At 33.1% G+C, this 17,822-nt stretch overlaps 1 protein-coding gene across 1 annotated transcript in view; it reads right to left on the bottom strand.

Moving 5' to 3' along the window:
• Positions 1 to 16,552, bottom strand: part of LOC138944753 (lachesin) — a 47,748-nt gene extending 31,196 nt beyond the window's left edge. The window contains exon 1 of the mRNA XM_070315709.1: positions 16,413 to 16,552. The gene's annotated coding sequence lies outside the window, so the exon portion shown is untranslated. The remainder of the gene's footprint in view (positions 1 to 16,412) is intronic.
• Between the last annotated feature and the right edge of the window lie 1,270 nt (positions 16,553 to 17,822).

The raw sequence follows: 17,822 nt of genomic DNA, 5'->3' as shown, positions 1-17,822 counted from the left end.
AAAAGAAAAAAAATATTGACTTGTTTTCATACGTAAAAAAAAACATACAAATGAATAAAGTATTACGACAATTATTTTTTTATGCTCTTTATAAAAACAGCGAATGTATCAATAAAAATGATAATTTCGATAGAAATCAAGCCAGGAATAAAGCTCACGATACTGTTTTAAAGTAATAAAAATGTAACATAAAGAAAAATGTTACAGAGAAATGTGTGTGGGTATGTGTGTGAGAGAAAGAGAGACATATACCATCGAGATATGCAGGTAATAAAAATGTGTCGAAAGCTGGCGAGGGAGGCGAATAGCGAAATTAGAAGGACATGATGTGGGAAGGAAAAATGTGCGAGCAACACTCGTAACTCGACAAGGATCGATACATGATTTCCCGGTTCGTTCCCGGGGTAACGAACAATCGGTTTCATGACGAGAATGGGAGTCGAAGAAGAATTGGAGAATTTGTTACTTCTCAGACACCATACACAAAGCGGATTCGATGGGATTGTGGTAGAACGGAGGAATTGATGTTCGCGCGAGTAACCTAATGCCGAATCGAGAGAGAATAACATGCAAAGCGTCGGTGAGAGAGAAGTTTATCCGAGGTAACTACCTCTCGTGTATAAACGAATAATTATCTTCCTTTTAAAAAAATTCGCTAATCATACAAATTAAAACTATCATCGCTTACATAAATATCTCGAGATTATGTTTGGTACTAATTGGAAAATATCAGGGTTGGGAACGTTACTCTATAAAAGTAACGCGTTACCGTCACCGTTATTTTTTGTAAAAAGTAACTCGTTACCGTTACTCGTTACTGATTTTAAAAAGTAACGCGTTACCGTTACCGTTACTTGAAAAGTAGCGATTCGTTACTTTTTCGTTATGTTTTTGTTTTTTGTAATGCTAAAATAAGCTATTAGATTATAATATTATTTAATAATCAATATTAAATGTAATAATCTATGTTACAATTAAAAATTCTAAATTAGTCTCCATATAGCACAAGCGTTTTTTATATTAAACTTATTTAATGATTCTAATTCTTTATGTTAATATCTTTACTTTTTAATACACTTATCTTTATAGGAATTTAAATTGTAATTTACAAATTTAAATTTTGTCGAAAATTTTTATCAAACATTGTTTTTAAATATTGATAAGAGAAATATTGATATCATTAAAAGTATATTCCAATATTTACTATCAGTATTGTAAAATCTATAATTCACGTTACTATAGATTTTCAATACTGGCAGTGACTATCAGAATGTAGCCTGTGAAGGCTACAAAATATTTTTCAAAAAATACATCTATTGAATAGATGTAAGATAATAAAGAACCAAAAAATGACGATGAAAGTAACGGGTAATTCGTTACCGTTACAAACAGAAAAAAGTAACGAGCGTTACCGAAAAAAAGTAACTGTAACGGTAACGACGTTACAAGTAACGCGTTACTTCCCAACCTTGGAAGATATTTAATTTACAAAAGGCTGGCTCTCTAATTATAATCATCTTTCGAGAGAAAAATGATATGTATTTCTTCGATCTTTCCATATATATATATATATTCTCCAGCTGCAATTTGCATGGGATGAAGCTTGCAGATCTAATATTTTTTAATTGCTACGTATTTTTTTTTTATTGGCTACGCACAAAAAATCTAGCTTCACTAATAAGTTACAAAACAGACAATAGTTTATGCGATTATATCCAACACCAATAAACACAGGAATTCTTCCCTCTATGACGAGAGTTACTGTCCGCTTCCAATATTATTCAGAAACCGAAAATTGGATTCTCGAGATGGACAACCAGCTAATTCGCGACTCGTCGTGATAGCATCTTAATGCAGCTTCCAGTATTGCGAAGAGATCCTTTTCCGAGATATACGTGCCGGTGATGATGCTCGTGATGACTACGAAGGATGATGACGGACACAGGCGCATAAACTAAAAGAGAGAGAGAGAGAGAGAGAGAGAGAGAGAGAGAGAGAGAGAGAGAGAGAGAGAGAGAGAGAGAGAGAGAGAGAAGGAAAGAGAATGTGAGTGAAACGGAGGAAGGGGTGCGCAAGAAACGAGTTACGCGCTAAAAGCGGAACCAACACAGGAAGCTCATTAAGTTGCACCCCGCAGGCTGGATGCACACACAGAGATACAGAAGATGCCCCTTTTCACCGCCGCGCATCCTGGCTTCTACTCCCCTCGGCCACCTGTCTCGCTCGACCCTCTCCGTTATGTATCCTGCAACGTACGCGTCACGTCGTTCGTTAGGCGTCATTGGCAAAAAATTATGATAATAAAGATAGTATCTCGGACTTGAATATTTTCGCGACGCATTTTTCCCCCTTTTCTTCCCAATGATCATTTTTATGAACCTATATGTACGTTTTTGTAAACCACTGTCTTTATGCGAAAGCTCATTAAATAGGCTGTTTTAATGATATGAACGAAAGAAAAATCATGTATCAGAATGAGAAAAAGATCGTGTATTATAAAATCGAGTTGACAATTGAAAAACAGATATTAAAAAAATATTCAAATAAAAAACTCATATATATTACAATAACATAATATTATATATATATATATATATATATATATATATATATATATATATATATCATATTTTATGTTATTATAATATATATGAGTTTAATATTAATATCATTAATGCGTACATTTAATTTTTTGAAATTATGTAATATTAAACAAAAAATATATTAATTAAAAGTAATAAATATATATAACTAAATAATAAATTTATGATTACACACATAAATTTGTTACATTATTATAATACATTAAAATTTTCATACGCGATTAATAAAACAAAATAAAAATGTTACAAAAGTTCCTATAAGCACTAAGTAATAATAATTAAAATTGGGATGCAAATTGCAAGTGCGAGTGTAATTCACAGGGTTGGGAAGTAACGACTTACTTATAACATCGTTACCGTTACAGTTACTTTTTTTCGGTAACGATCGTTACTTTTTTCTGTTTGTAATGGCAACGGTAACGTCGTTACATTTTTACAGTAACGGTAACGAATTAGCCGTTATTTTTATCCTCTATTTTTTGGTTTTTATTATTTTATATCTATTCAATAGATATATTTTTTGAAAAATATTTTGTAGCCTTCTATCATAGGCTGCATTCTAATAGTCACTGCCAGGACTGCAAATCTATAGTAACGTAAATTATAGATTTTACAATACTGACAGTGAATATTGGGATACACTTTTAATAATATTAATATTTCTCTTATCAATATTTAAAAACAATGTTTGATAAAAATTTTTGGCAAAATTGAAATTTGTAAATTACAATTTAAATTCCTATAAAGATAAGTGTATTAAAAAGCAAAGATATTAACATAAAAAATTAGAATCATTAAATAAGTTTAATATAAAAAACGCTTGCTACATAGAGACTAATTTAGAGTTTTTGATTGTAACATAGATTATTACATTTAATATTGATTATTAAATAATTTTATAATCTAATAGCTTATTTTAGCATTACAAAAAACAAAAACATAACGAAAAAGTAACGAATCGTTACTTTCCAAGTAACGGTAACGGTAACGCGTTACTTTTTAAAATCAGTAACGATTAACGGTAACGAGTTACTTTTTACAAAAAAATAACGGTAACGGTGACGCGTTACTTTTATAGAGTAACGTTCCCAACTCTGGTAATTCAACGGTATATCAAAATTGTAAGTGACTTTATAACGATTGTTCAATGTTCACAACCGATGAAAGAACCATCTCGCGCTGATACGAACGAAGATTCGAGCGAGAGATCCGCTTTCGCGGATCCTCTATCGCCTATCTCGAATAAATATCGATCCATTTAGGCCGGTAACGGGAATATCCGTTAGTTCGTCACAGGATAACTGAATCGGTTTGTACGAAGGGGGATTAGCTCGCTTTTGGAGAGAGAGAGAGAGAGAGAGAGAGAGAGAGAGAGAGAGAGAGAATGAGAAGAATTTATGCAAGGGATGAGAGGAAAGGGACGGAGAAACGGGCACGTTCTCTGTTTTCGAAGTGCGCTACAAATCGCTATAACGATTTCATATTTTGTCGGGAATGCGCGAGAAATGCGAGATTCGTATAACGAGAGTGATTCTATTTATTAACGCAGTAATAACGAATACACGGTAGAGATATGATTCTATTAAGCGTTTCGCAGCGCGAAAGACGAATCGGCGTTATGATCAAAAGAATGATACGTGGGTGGTGCGGGGAAGTGAGGAGGAGGAGGAGGAAGAGAAGAGGAGAAAGAGAGGAATGTGCAATTCGATCTACGCGAACGAATTCGAGATTGAGAATGAATGGAACGAGCTAGTTACGGGGGATTGAATTAACATAAATTCGCGCGGTAGATTAACGCATTAATTTTTTGTACAATTTCCGTTCGGTAAAAAACCGTACCGGGTAAAATGCATTTCGGTTACGCGCCGCCCGCACGACACGTTACGTTTTTCTCTTCGGACGACAGTTACACCAATTACGTTATAGCGATAATGAGAAACGTCACGCGATGCAATTTTAATTAGCGCGAGGATGTTTGCAGCGTGTTATACCCGGGCGGTAGTATCGTTCTAATGCATTCGCATAATCCAAATGAATTACGTTTCAAATATTAAATCTTCCTTCTAAACGCAAAATGATTTCGCCAAAACCGGGTTTTAGATGGATATACCATACATACTTGTGCGCGCGCGCGTTTACGTTTTACAAAGTATACAGTTTTTACTTGGCAATTCGTAGAATAATTGCTCGCGTTATTAACAAATAGAAAAATAATAATAATAAAAAATTATTGCGATAAAATCCCACTTGAAATGTTATTGCACGAAACATACAATTAACAGATATTTTCTTGTTTTGTTCATTATTTATTAATCTGCCAAATAGACTGATTGACAACACGATACGATGTGGTAACATCGATAACAATTTCAATTGTCACATAGCGGCGTTATCGTGATAGCACCCGAAGCTACCTGATGCTGATGACGTTGAAATTATATCAGCCACACACACACACACACACACAAAGTATTTTACATGATGTATATTTACGATTCGCGTTTGCATTAATATCGTATATTCTCTATGATATATATTCTGAATTTATTATAATACTATATCACATTGAATATTTTTTACAATTTTGCATTAATTAATAGTAGGGTTGGGAACGTTACTCTATAAAAGTAACGCGTTACCGTTACCGTTATTTTTTGTAAAAAGTAACTCGTTACCGTTACTCGTTACTGATTTTAAAAAGTAACGCGTTACCGTTACCGTTACTTGGAAAGTAACGATTCGTTATGTTTTTGTTTTTTGTAATGCTAAAATAAGCTATTAGATTATAATATTATTTAATAATCAATATTAAATGTAATAATCTATGTTACAATTAAAAATTCTAAATTAGTCTCCATATAGCACAAGCGTTTTTTATATTAAACTTATTTAATGATTCTAATTTTTTATGTTAATATCTTTACTTTTTAATACACTTATCTTTATAGGAATTTAAATTGTAATTTACAAATTTAAATTTTGTCGAAAATTTTTATCAAACATTGTTTTTAAATATTGATAAGAGAAATATTGATATCATTAAAAGTGTATTCCAATATTCACTATCAGTATTGTAAAATCTATAATTCACGTTACTATAGATTTTCAATACTGGCAGTGACTATCAGAATGTAGCCTGTGATAGAAGGCTACAAAATTATTTTTCAAAAAATACATCTATTGAATAGATATAAGATAATAAAGAACGAAAAAATAACGATAAAAGTAACGGCTAATTCGTTATCGTTACTGTAAAAATGTAACGACATTACCGTTACTGTTATAAACAGAAAAAAGTAACGATCGTTACCAAAAAAAAGTAACGTTAACGACGTTACAAGTAACGCATTACTTCCCAAGCCTGATTAATAGTACATACCCAAAATTTTATTAAAAAATAGATTCTTTTATAGATAATAACACAACATCTCAAAATAATTATGTTTAAAATTATAAATATAATAAATGTAAGAAACACACAGAGAGATGAAAATTAATATTTACATCGCGTGATTAGAATTATGGGTCATGGAATTTCTGGTAAGAAAACGTCATATGTTGTAATATGAATACGATGATACACTACATTTGTAGCGATTCCTCGAGAAAGCACGCGAATCGTACGGTTACCGTGTAGCCAACGTATTTCAAAGATAAATAGTTGATACGTCGAAAGATTTATGCCAAGCGGTGGCTTCCCTGCTCAGGAAATGGACTTCGCCAACGCTTTTTTGCAAATTCCTTTAATATTTCTAGACTCTTTACATCCTGAATTTAAGCGCGTAACATCATAGAAAGATTTATACATTTCATCAACATCACGTTAAATATACTACGTATAATTAAAATAAAATAAAATATACTACGTATATTTTAACGTAGTATCTTTCATCACGATATATCTTATTGTTGATACATATTTAACTGCAATATCAATTATTTTATGAATAAACTGTAAATATATAATTTTATTTTAGTGACATAAAAAATAATGCCATTATTCAGATTGATAGATTCGTATTTAATGTTAATTACAACAAATCGGTTTTACTTTAGTATCTATTGCATATCGGATACGCAATTGACATTAATAAGGGGATTACTATCAAACGGCCGCATTTAACATTAAATACGTGAATGAGAGACAACACGCATTTCGACACGCTTCGTACCACACCATATAAACGAAGATCAAAGGGTTATTTACACACGTTCCGTTAGCATCTCAACCGACGAAGTGTTGTGAACTATTTAGCCTGCGCGGACGACGATGAGCGTTTTCATTTACGTAAAATACAAATCTATCAACCAATAGCGTGTAGTATATTCTATATGGAACATCAACAATCATACACTTTCTCATCCATAAAACAATTGTAGGCTGTATCTCGCTTCACGTTGTAGAGTATGTATTGCGTGGACACAGTGGGTTCCGTCCCCCTCCCCCCCCCCCGACCTACGGAGAAGCCCCATTTCCGAAAGATATAACTTAACCCAAACTTATTTTCAGTTTTATTAGTATATAAAGTTGGATTAGGTTAGGTTAGATTTTTTTCAAGATGGGAACACAGGGGGAGCGGTTCCGCCCTGCCCATGTATTTAATGAATAATATTTTTCATCGGAATAAGAAGAAATGAGGGAAAATAATGGTAAACTCTTAAAACTGAAAATAGGTCTAGGTTAGGTTATTTCTCCCAAGAGTGGAACCCCCCCCCCCCCCATACAGCACCGCAAGATTGCAACAATATTGCAGCAACATTTTTCTGCAAGATTGCAACATTGCAGAAACATTGCGAAATGTTGCTACAACATTGTTATGATATTGCAGCAACAACAAAATGTCCGCCTACAGAATTATTGCAATATAATATTGCTGCAACATAGCAATATAATATACCATATATGCAATAATGCTTTATGTATATTTATCGACATAACATTCTTAACATATGAAAAAAATAATAAGAAATTAGGCATATAAGAGTCAGGATCTAGTGTGTATATAGATTTTCTGTATTATAATAATAACGAAATTATAAAATGTAAACTTTTTGGTACACATTCAACTTTCTTCAATGACAGAAAATATCCACAAAAAAAAAGAATGTCTAAAAAAACTCAATTTGCATTTGTGTAAATTCACAATCTCTTTATATCCAAAATATGCAGATATTCGGATGCAAAAAGATTGTGGTGGATTTACGCATATAACGAGTTTTTTCACATTTCTCTTGTCTTTATATAATCTCAAAATTTATTTATTAAAATCTGAAGTATCTTGCAAATTAGAAAATTATTATTAAATTTTTGATTTTATATAAGAATGGAAACTATTAAAAGAATTCTTAGTCCAATGTCTGAATCCCTCTTGTGTTGGGATTATATCTTTAATCTTATTAGCCGCTCTTTGTAAACTTTATATAATCATCGTGACTAAAAATTAAATGCGGAATAGGTAGCGCAACATGCGCCGTATAGCGGTAAACAAATGAACTAGCGATTATCGAATACTTTTTTTGGAATATTTTCGGAATGTTGCTGTAACATTGCTAAAGTCATATTGTAAAATAATGTCTTTGCAATATTTCTACAACATTAAACTGCAATATGCAATATTACAATGTTGCAGCAATGTTGTTGCAAGCTTTAATGCTGTATGGGCCCTTATAGAGGCAGCATATACTTTACAACGCGAAGCGACCTCACAAGGTCCAACCGACAATTATTGTATGAATGGGAAAATGTATACGTGGACGCAGTGAGTTCCGCTCTCCCCCTTACGGGGGTGCTCCACTTCCGGAAGATATAACCTAACCCGGTTGTTTACAACTTAGAAGGTCATAAACAGTTTTTTTAATGAAAAAATAACAAATTATACAATATATTTTAATATCAAACTTCAATTTATTATATCTTTTAATCTAATGCCGTCCCCCACAAATTTCTTACGGGGAATTACTGAGAAGAACTTCCCCTACAACATATTTAAGTAGCGATAAAATCGGAGGTGTGTTATCTTTTATGCAGTTTTACCAAATTATATTACAACCACACGTATGAAAATATATTTATCTCGCATGACGGTTGTTTATGTGGTTAATCTCTTTATCCAACGAGGCAAAATAAGTTCTACATTTTCGATGTGCGGGCGTGTATGAAACCGGAAAAATCGGCCGAAAGGAAGAGCTATACGATAGGAAGAAAAGCGACCGCGATAATTACTGCCGTTAGTTTTGGGCACAACGGATGCCTCCTCTTGCCGTTTTCCATGGCTCATCGGTATCGGATGAGGTAACCAATAACATAGATCTACCGGTGAACGGTATCATCAGTCAGTCCGTCTGCCGGCATGTTTATTACGGGGCGCGCGCGCGTTTTCGCGTCGACGGTACAAATGCCTCCACCGAGAGAACGGAAAGCCACTCTCCACCCCGACTTGTCCATTTGCTCCCTGTCCTTCACTTTCGTTACTTCTCTCACACGATCCTGTATAATCTTGCGCAAAATTTAAACGATGATCTGGCAGGGAAAGGTCGATGTTTCGTGCGGCAATAGAAAATATGTAGGAAATGCGAGGAAAAATACTCTCTTGCAGGCATGTGATTAATTCTGAATGGCTATACGCATGCATCGTTGCTGAATTGTTGAAAAGAAGACAAAAGTAGAGTTAAGCGCATATGATGGAAACTTTGACTATCTCTATTGTACTATTGAATATACTAGAACATCGAATAAAAAATATTATTGTAATTACTATGAAATATTATATATATGTTTCGCCAAGAATTATATAATATATATTATTTTATATACATATTTATATGTACATTTAAACCTCGTTAATGTGGCCTCAAAATCGAAAGACTATTACATCAAATTTTAACATCTTTCTCTTTATATGCTTAAGATATTAATTTATTTATAAACTATATACTTTATATAATATATAATGTATATAACGTACTTTATCCATCTTATTTGCATGTGTATCTAAAACAAGACAAGAATATTGCAAAGACGGGGAGACGAAGGTAGAGAGGTAGAGATGAGATAGCTTAATTCTTCAAGCTTTTGAAAATAGGCGATTGTACGCGTGCATATGTAAAATTCCATCTCTTTTACATGCGTGTACGTAGGAATGTGACAAGCCCCCAATGCATTGTTATCATTTTTTGTGATCTTCATCTCGGGGCAAATTTTCAAGCATATTTCCAATAAAATGCAATAACGTGTGTCTATCTACATATATGTAAACGTATTTCAACAATTTATCTGCCGAAAATTGATGCAAAAATCCTCACGCGAGAGTGAAACATGATTGGAACTTGAAAAATATGAAAATTTGAAAATGTGCTTATTTAAATATTTAAAAACATCCCAGTTTTTTAAATATATTCACACACTTTAGGTTATGTTGCAATTGAAAAATTAAATATTATTAATAACCGTTTATATTCTTAATACCGTTCATATGTCTATTAAATTTTGAATAATTTACAATTATTTGTGGCAAGTATCAAGCATTCTGCTAATTAAATTTCACATTATTAATAGGTTATTAATGCTTAATTAACGCGTGTTATAATATAATATATCGTCAAAATCGCATTTGTAAAATACACTATTCAGCATGTGAGCATGATAATCAATAATAAGTCCAAATTAAAAAAGAGTAGTTTGAATTCATTACCGCGGAGGATAATACATTTCAAATAAAGATTATAATTTTTGTGTGTCCACTTTACGTAACCTTGGAATTAAATTACGAAAAGCATACCGAGACTCCCTTGCTAAATTCAAACTGGAATTTTCTTTACGACGCTGCAAACAATTCTTGATTGTCTTTTCACAATGTTGCGTCTCGACAATCGCGTTGGGAATAATTTTATTCTCAATTATCTTCTCAAGCGGCGAGTCTGCCATTTACAAAAGCAGAATCACAATTTACGTAGAATCGAATTTCTTGCTTGAGATTGCGGAATCTATTACTATATTATATATACATTTTATATATACAATGTAACAATATTAATATAATGATGCAGTTTTATTATCTATAGCAGAGAAAATTTCGCGCTCTGTAATCTAGATTTTAACTGATTAAAAAATTAAAAGAGTATACTTCTTTTAAGTAAGCGTATTATTACAACCTCGAAAAAATGTAGCATCTTTCCATCATTTTATTTGTTTTCGTTATCCAATCATATATACAAAATACATATTATATCGGCTGCATACTTATTAGATTTATCCAGGAGTTTTGCGACGCATCTCCTGGCGCGCGACCCTCTATATTTTGTCGTGTCCCTCGAGAAACGAAATTTCTCCCAGTTTCCCGTCTACCGTGTCTCGAAAGAGCGAGTCGCTTTTTTTCCTACTTTGGAAGTTAAACAAACGGTCCATATGAAGTATCGATATATCTAGCCAAACATTTCCGACGAAGTTCTATCGAAGGTATATAAGCAATTTGTTTTGTCGAGCGGAACTCGCCGATACCGATATATATGAGCCGAGTTTTCAACAAAATGCTGTTGCGGCTTGGACATACTTCTTCTAACAATAAAGTGACCAGACGTACAGCATGCGTTGCTGCATCGTAGCGTATTTTCATTCAAATCTGCTACAGAGGAACGTGTATCGTTACAGGTATACGGCAATTTAACATGTTGCAGCTACATTGTGAAAAATTTTTTTAAAGTTCAGACACATTTTTGTCTGAAGAAATTTCATCTGTGTTAATCATCAGAATGGTTTTTCTGAAAATTCAAAAGAGTGTATCCGAAAATTGAAGTGTGTCTGAAAATTCAGACAGCATTCTGTCTGAAAATTCAAACAGTGTGTCTGCAAAAAAGCTGCAGATGTTTTGTCCAAAGTTTCAGTCAATTTTTTTACATTGTATGTATAGAATATAAAAAAAGTTATCTTTGCCATTAATTTTTGGATTGTATATTCATTTTAATCTTTCATCGCGCGCGCGCGCTCATAACACTCAACATTTAATGCTCATATGTTGAGAAACGATGTAAATTATATAGACGTGTCTCTATGAGTGATACAAATTGCGATCATTGTAAGCACGAAAGAGATCCATAAACCCGTTTGCGCACAGGCAATTCAGGAAAATCATGTTTCGATCACATGACGGAAAATAAGATATCTGTTTCGCATACAAAGGAAACGACACTTTCTATGCATAGAAAAATGGACAGAATCTTATTTTCATTTTTCGACACGCACTCTATCCGCGTCGCAGAGCTTCACGAGAAATTCAACTCAGGAACGATCGTGCCGCACAAGTCTCGATATCACCGTGTGATTTTAATCGATAATACGGATATCAACTCTATCTTTTTAACCAATTAAGTTGTTTTCAATTTCAGATAATTGTATTTGACAATCATTTAATTTTCAAATTCAGCTAATATGGTATTATGTTCCTTTTTGGACGAATAAAATTAAAGACACGGACGGACGAAAGGACGCTGTTTAATAATTCATGATCGCGCGCTCGCGTGCGGAACACACTGTGGCAAGTATTTTAGACGAAGGTACTACATATTGTACATACCGTCGACCTCGTCGTCAATAGAAACAACTCTCTCCCTCTCTGTACTCTTTGTACACGGAAAGACGTGTGTTACCATCCCCGCTTACAGTCTCGCGGCAATATCCGAGTTTTGAGCATTAGTTTGCGAACCATTTAGCACACACAACTACTCCACAGTTTCCCCCCCCCCCTCTCTCTCTCTCTCTCTTTCTCTACCTGTACAGGCAATAGTTGGAATCACGCAGCTACTGCATACATCGTATACCCCCTTGTCCTCCTTACCCCACCCCTCTCCTCCCGAACGTATAGATTTAACCACAACAGTACGCGACATAGTCATTGTGCATTAAGCCTGAACGACGCGTGTGGCGGACCTTCCAAAGGATACGATACTTCACTGGCAATTTTTAGCAAGAAATCTCGGCTTTCTTGCAATTTACGCGAGATTTGCTTAAATCCAAACATAGGGTACATTCGGGATCTTTCGATTATCCTTAGGTAATTTTTGAATTTTGCTTTTTCTATCTTTTGTAGAAACATATACGGAATTAGAATAAAGAAACTTTTACTTTACTTTAGATTAAATAAAACTGACAATATATTAATTATTACACATCAATTATATTATAATTAATTAAAAATAATTTAAATATGACTTTTTTCTCATTCTCATCAACAGCGTAAGCTCAGTTTGTCACAAAATTGTTAAAAAATTAAATAGATGTTGAAGGGAGAGATGGTGAGATAGGGTACAAATTTGGATTGCTCATCCAAATTCGTACGCGTGCAAATTTAATATCTTATAATTTAAAAATATAAATCGTACATATATACAGGGTGGCCTCAAACATTCTAGCCAAACTTTGAGATCTTATAGGAAATTTAATTCTGAACAAAAAATTTCGTATAAATATACATCGAAAAATGCTTTCTTAAGAAGCTATCGCTCAAAAACCTCTGAAATCGTGATTATTTTACACATTTTTCCAAATATCATGGAAAATGTGTATCTTTTAACAAAAAGTACCAAAACAAAAGTTGTAGAAAATTAAATTATCTTTCAAATGAGATCAAAATGATTGTTGTACGTTCCATAGATTTTGATATAACCAGTTTCAAACGTACAAAAAGTGCTTTTGTTACTTAGATAATTTGTTGTTAGATCGATTAAAGTTGAATCAGGAGGAAATCCGTAAAGCGACTAGATCGGCCATTACTCGATGCCGAAAGTGAGTTAGTTTTTTCACGTCTTTATTCATTTTTTGCTATTATGTGCTATTTTAGTTTAAAAAAAATTCATTTTATTTTCATAAAAGAAAAAGATTTTTATTTTCTATTTTTATCGTTTTTTCAAGAAATTTATTAAGTTTTATTTTCTTTTTATTTCATTTTCTTTTCATCTTTTGCTCTTTCTTTGCATCAGAGGTTTTTGAGCGATAACTTCTTAAGGAAGCATTCTTTGACCCATGTTTATAGGAAATTTTTTGTTCAGAATTAAATTTCCTATAAGATCTCAAAGTCTGACTGGAACGTTCGGGGTCACCCTGTATAACATATTTTTTGTTTTTAAAATTTCTTTTAAAAATGCCTTGTAAATTTACCGCGTAAAAACTTTACACCAAATGTTTCCTTTACATTTATCTTTCCCTTTTTTCACAAATTCATTAGAGTCGCGTATAATAACTATGTAGTGGTTTTACGCAATAATCTGGAAATCTGATTTTCTTAAAAGATGATTACTTTAGAGTGCAACGATAACAGAATTTACGTTCGAGAATTTCCGATAGGAAAACAAATTTAAGAGTAAATTTTAGATTAATGAAGAAAATTTTGTACTATAACCAAACCTTCTCACACTATCTCGAAGAATCTAATTAGAAATTTTCTTTATATCGAAAGATACGATAAAAATAATATCTAAATAGCGTAAAATAACGTAATCATTCAATAATTGCCTTTAATTAATCCTATACATATACATTAATATAGACAACTTTTAATGAAATTACGTTACCACTAAAATTATTACGTGTACAACTTTGCTTCCGCCGTTTTCCTGTAGATGGCTTTAGCGGTAAGTAGTGGTCGAAATAAATAGATCATAGACGTCATGCAATAAACTTGGGCATCTGTCAACATAACCCCATAGCAACATTAGTCAATTTGTGTCTGCATCATAAAGTTATTCTCGATTGAAAATGTCAGTTTACGAGCCAAATTCTCGTCATTTGCGGGACGTTTTAATTTTCTGCTTCAATATGAAGAAATCTGCGGCTGAGGCTCATCGAATGCTCTCAAATACTTATGGTGAAGCCGCTATTAGTGAAAGAACGTGTCGTGAGTGGTTTCAACGCTTCAAGAACGGTGATTTTCACGTCGAAGACCGGCATAGCGGTGGAAGAGAGAAGGTTTTCGAAGATGCAGAATTGGAGGCATTACTTAATGAAAACTCGAGTCAAAGTCAAAAAAAGAATTGGCACGATCATTGGGAGTGACTCAACAAGCAATAACCAGTTTTTTACAATAAAGCCTCGAATTTCGGGAAAAAAACGGCGGAAGCAAAGTTGTACACCTAATATGATATTAGAAAAAAATTTAATATTAATTTCGCATCATTCAAATTCATTCTCGATAATACAAGATCGGCGAATTCAATTATGGCGTGTAATTGACTAACGACTCTCGATAATACAACGAGAGAAAAGTCTTTACTCGGACATGATAAGATAATCATGTGAATGATCTTCTCTCGCGAATCGCCGAGTTTCATCACGGATCATGACGGCAATTCTCGCATTTTCGTTAATAACGAGGAATATAATCGCGCGCAATTTCGAGATTCGCCGTGCTCTATTGCCAAACTTGAAAGCGCGCGCGCGCTTGATTTGATCTCATATACGATATTCCTGAGACTCGATCTTCTCGCTCAAGAAGCCACGGACGTCGGACGAGGCTTCCGAAACTCCCGAGGGGTACTGACGAATTAATCTCAAGACTCAAAGTTTGGCAGAGTTCACTCGCGCTGCTCGATTTTCATTTCTCCTCGATTGCGGTTTCGTCTTCTGCATTCTCGCGTTAATGCAAGATTTCTTATTAAATAGATAATAGTAGAAAAAAAATAATATCTATATATATTACGGATTGATTGCAAAGAATTCACCGGGCGTGTGTTTCTCAATTAAATTATGTTTTAAATTAAGCTACCAATTTCAGTTTTCTGGCTAGAAGACTGTGTGAAAAACTTCTTTCTATAAAAAAGATATATTGAAACCACACAATAATGACTACTCCAATTAATAAAAATTATTTATAATTTATGTTACATTTTGTTTTCAACTTTATTCGAATACATACTGTTCATCGTATATATTTATATATAATAAAGAGAAAATATATATATATTTATTATAATTTTAAAGAAAATTAAAAAAAATGCATTATAATAATTAAAGAATCTTATCTAATATCTTATTATTATTACAATAAAAATCAGCTTTTATTACTTTTATTCTGAGTTGCAATGTTACAGCTACAGCAAAATGATCATATTCTAATACGTGAATCATATTGAATTATTTTTATAATTGAGATTTTTGTGAGTATTCACGTACCAATACATATAACAATCAATAAGATATTCATGACACACACAATGAGTAAGATACAAAACAGTAAAATATCTCTTTTAAATTAAGATGAGTTTCTCGATAATTAGTCAAATGATCAATTATTCATTCGATCACGAACGTAAAAAATGAAGATATTGTTTGTTTAAATTGTCGTATAAGCGCCACTCAATCTCTTTAATAAAATTTCAAACACATATATGCACGTACATAGTTAATATAATTAGTAAATACTTATATAATAATAAAAATAATAATTTTTATTGAAACTTTATCTAATGCGCCAATAACAAGTTTTTCTGAAATATATTTCGTATATCAGATAAATATTACGTGGTTTCAAAAATGGCGCCCGCTTTCATAGGCGTCTACTTTTTCGCATGTGTGTGTTTGTGTCGAGGAAATTTATACAAATTATAAATATATGTAGATAGATCTTTAAAATGACGTTACTTGAAAACTTTACCGAGCACGGCTATTAAAAATTAAAATCAGATTCTTTAACGAAACACTCTAAGAATATATAACTTCGTCAGATTAAACTTCGAATCTTGCATCGGTAGTTTACAACGGCGCAAAATACGAGAACACGAAAAATTCTACATTAAGATCGTAAAAAAAAGTATATCACTCACCGCACGACGAAATTTCAATAGCGCAGCAGGTTGGCGGCCAGCGAAGCGATGATTTTGGATAACATAATTGTTGCTTTTGATGCTAAATGATAACCCGATACGCTGAGAGAATGGAATACCGCGCGTTCCGTACCAACGGATAGACGGTGCGCGACTGTGCGCCCGCCACTCTCGCGGTCCCCCTTTTATGGGTCGTCGCCCGCGCGTCCACTCAAACGTCGACACTCGCTACTTGACGGTTAACGTCCCTCGGATGCGACAACGAATCTCTCGCATCGCTTGTAGCGTTATTTTCAACTAACAATGAGTAGAAATAATATAATTAGTTTTTTAAGTTTCAAGATAGCAATTATCAATTTTCTCAAATAAATTTCATATCATCAAATAGACTAGTTCGACGTTGAAAAATGGTGCTTTCTTTCACAAACGTCTACTTTTGTAGATGTGTCGAGGAAATTTATGTAAATTGCAAAATATATCTATGGGTAGGACAGACTTAAAATGATGTTACCGAAACTTTACCGAATACGGCGATTAAAAATTAAGATCAGCCTCTTTAACGGAACTTGTTCGGAATATATAATTTTGTCGGACTAAACTTTGAATCTCGTTGGTATAATTGGCGTAAAGTGCGAGAACGCAAAAATCTTACGTTGGACCGTTAAAAAGATTTATGATTCACCGCACGACAAAACTCAGTGTAGTAGATTGACGGGCGACTATTTTTTAAAGATATAACTATTCTTTTTGATACTGAATGAGAGATAGCCGAATACACTGAAAATAATAAGATACGCCTGCCGGTGTATAGCGTACCAACAAATAGACGCGACTATGTACCCGCCACTTTTGCGAGCTTCCTTTTACGATCGCTAGCGCATCCGCTCAAATGTCGAAATTGTATATACATATATGTATATAATTTATAATAAATATATTTGAAAAATTTCAGGACACACATGCACATAGGCGCGCGCGCGCGCATGCATGCGTATGCATACGCACACCACACACACACAAATCATATATCAGAATTTACATATATATAACATATAATGTGCTTAAGTATATAACAAAAATTCAGCATGTAAAATGATAAATAAAATTTTACCCTTTATTCTATCGCGAATGTGAAAGGTCTAAAGGTCTAAAGAAAGAAAGTACACTTTCCTCAAAAAATAATTTATAAATATAAGCATCTCTCTTCTTCATTAGAATCATTATATCTTGAGATATATGAATTATACATATAACGGAATATATATATATATATATACAGAATGTAACAAAGCGACCGTATCAGCAGTTTTTTGAGGAAACAACGCATTTTCGTGAAAAATGTTTCATGCAAAAGTTGTAGAGGTCTAAGTGGCGCATTATATAATATTGTAATATTAGTATAACTTTGAA

The sequence above is a fragment of the Polyergus mexicanus genome, unplaced genomic scaffold (genome assembly GCF_030449975.1).
Source record: "Polyergus mexicanus isolate NDT 795.1 unplaced genomic scaffold, iyPolMexi1.0 SCAF_2, whole genome shotgun sequence".
In the NCBI taxonomy this organism is placed as follows: domain Eukaryota; kingdom Metazoa; phylum Arthropoda; class Insecta; order Hymenoptera; family Formicidae; genus Polyergus; species Polyergus mexicanus.
This window is presented reverse-complemented; position numbering and strand designations above follow the sequence as displayed.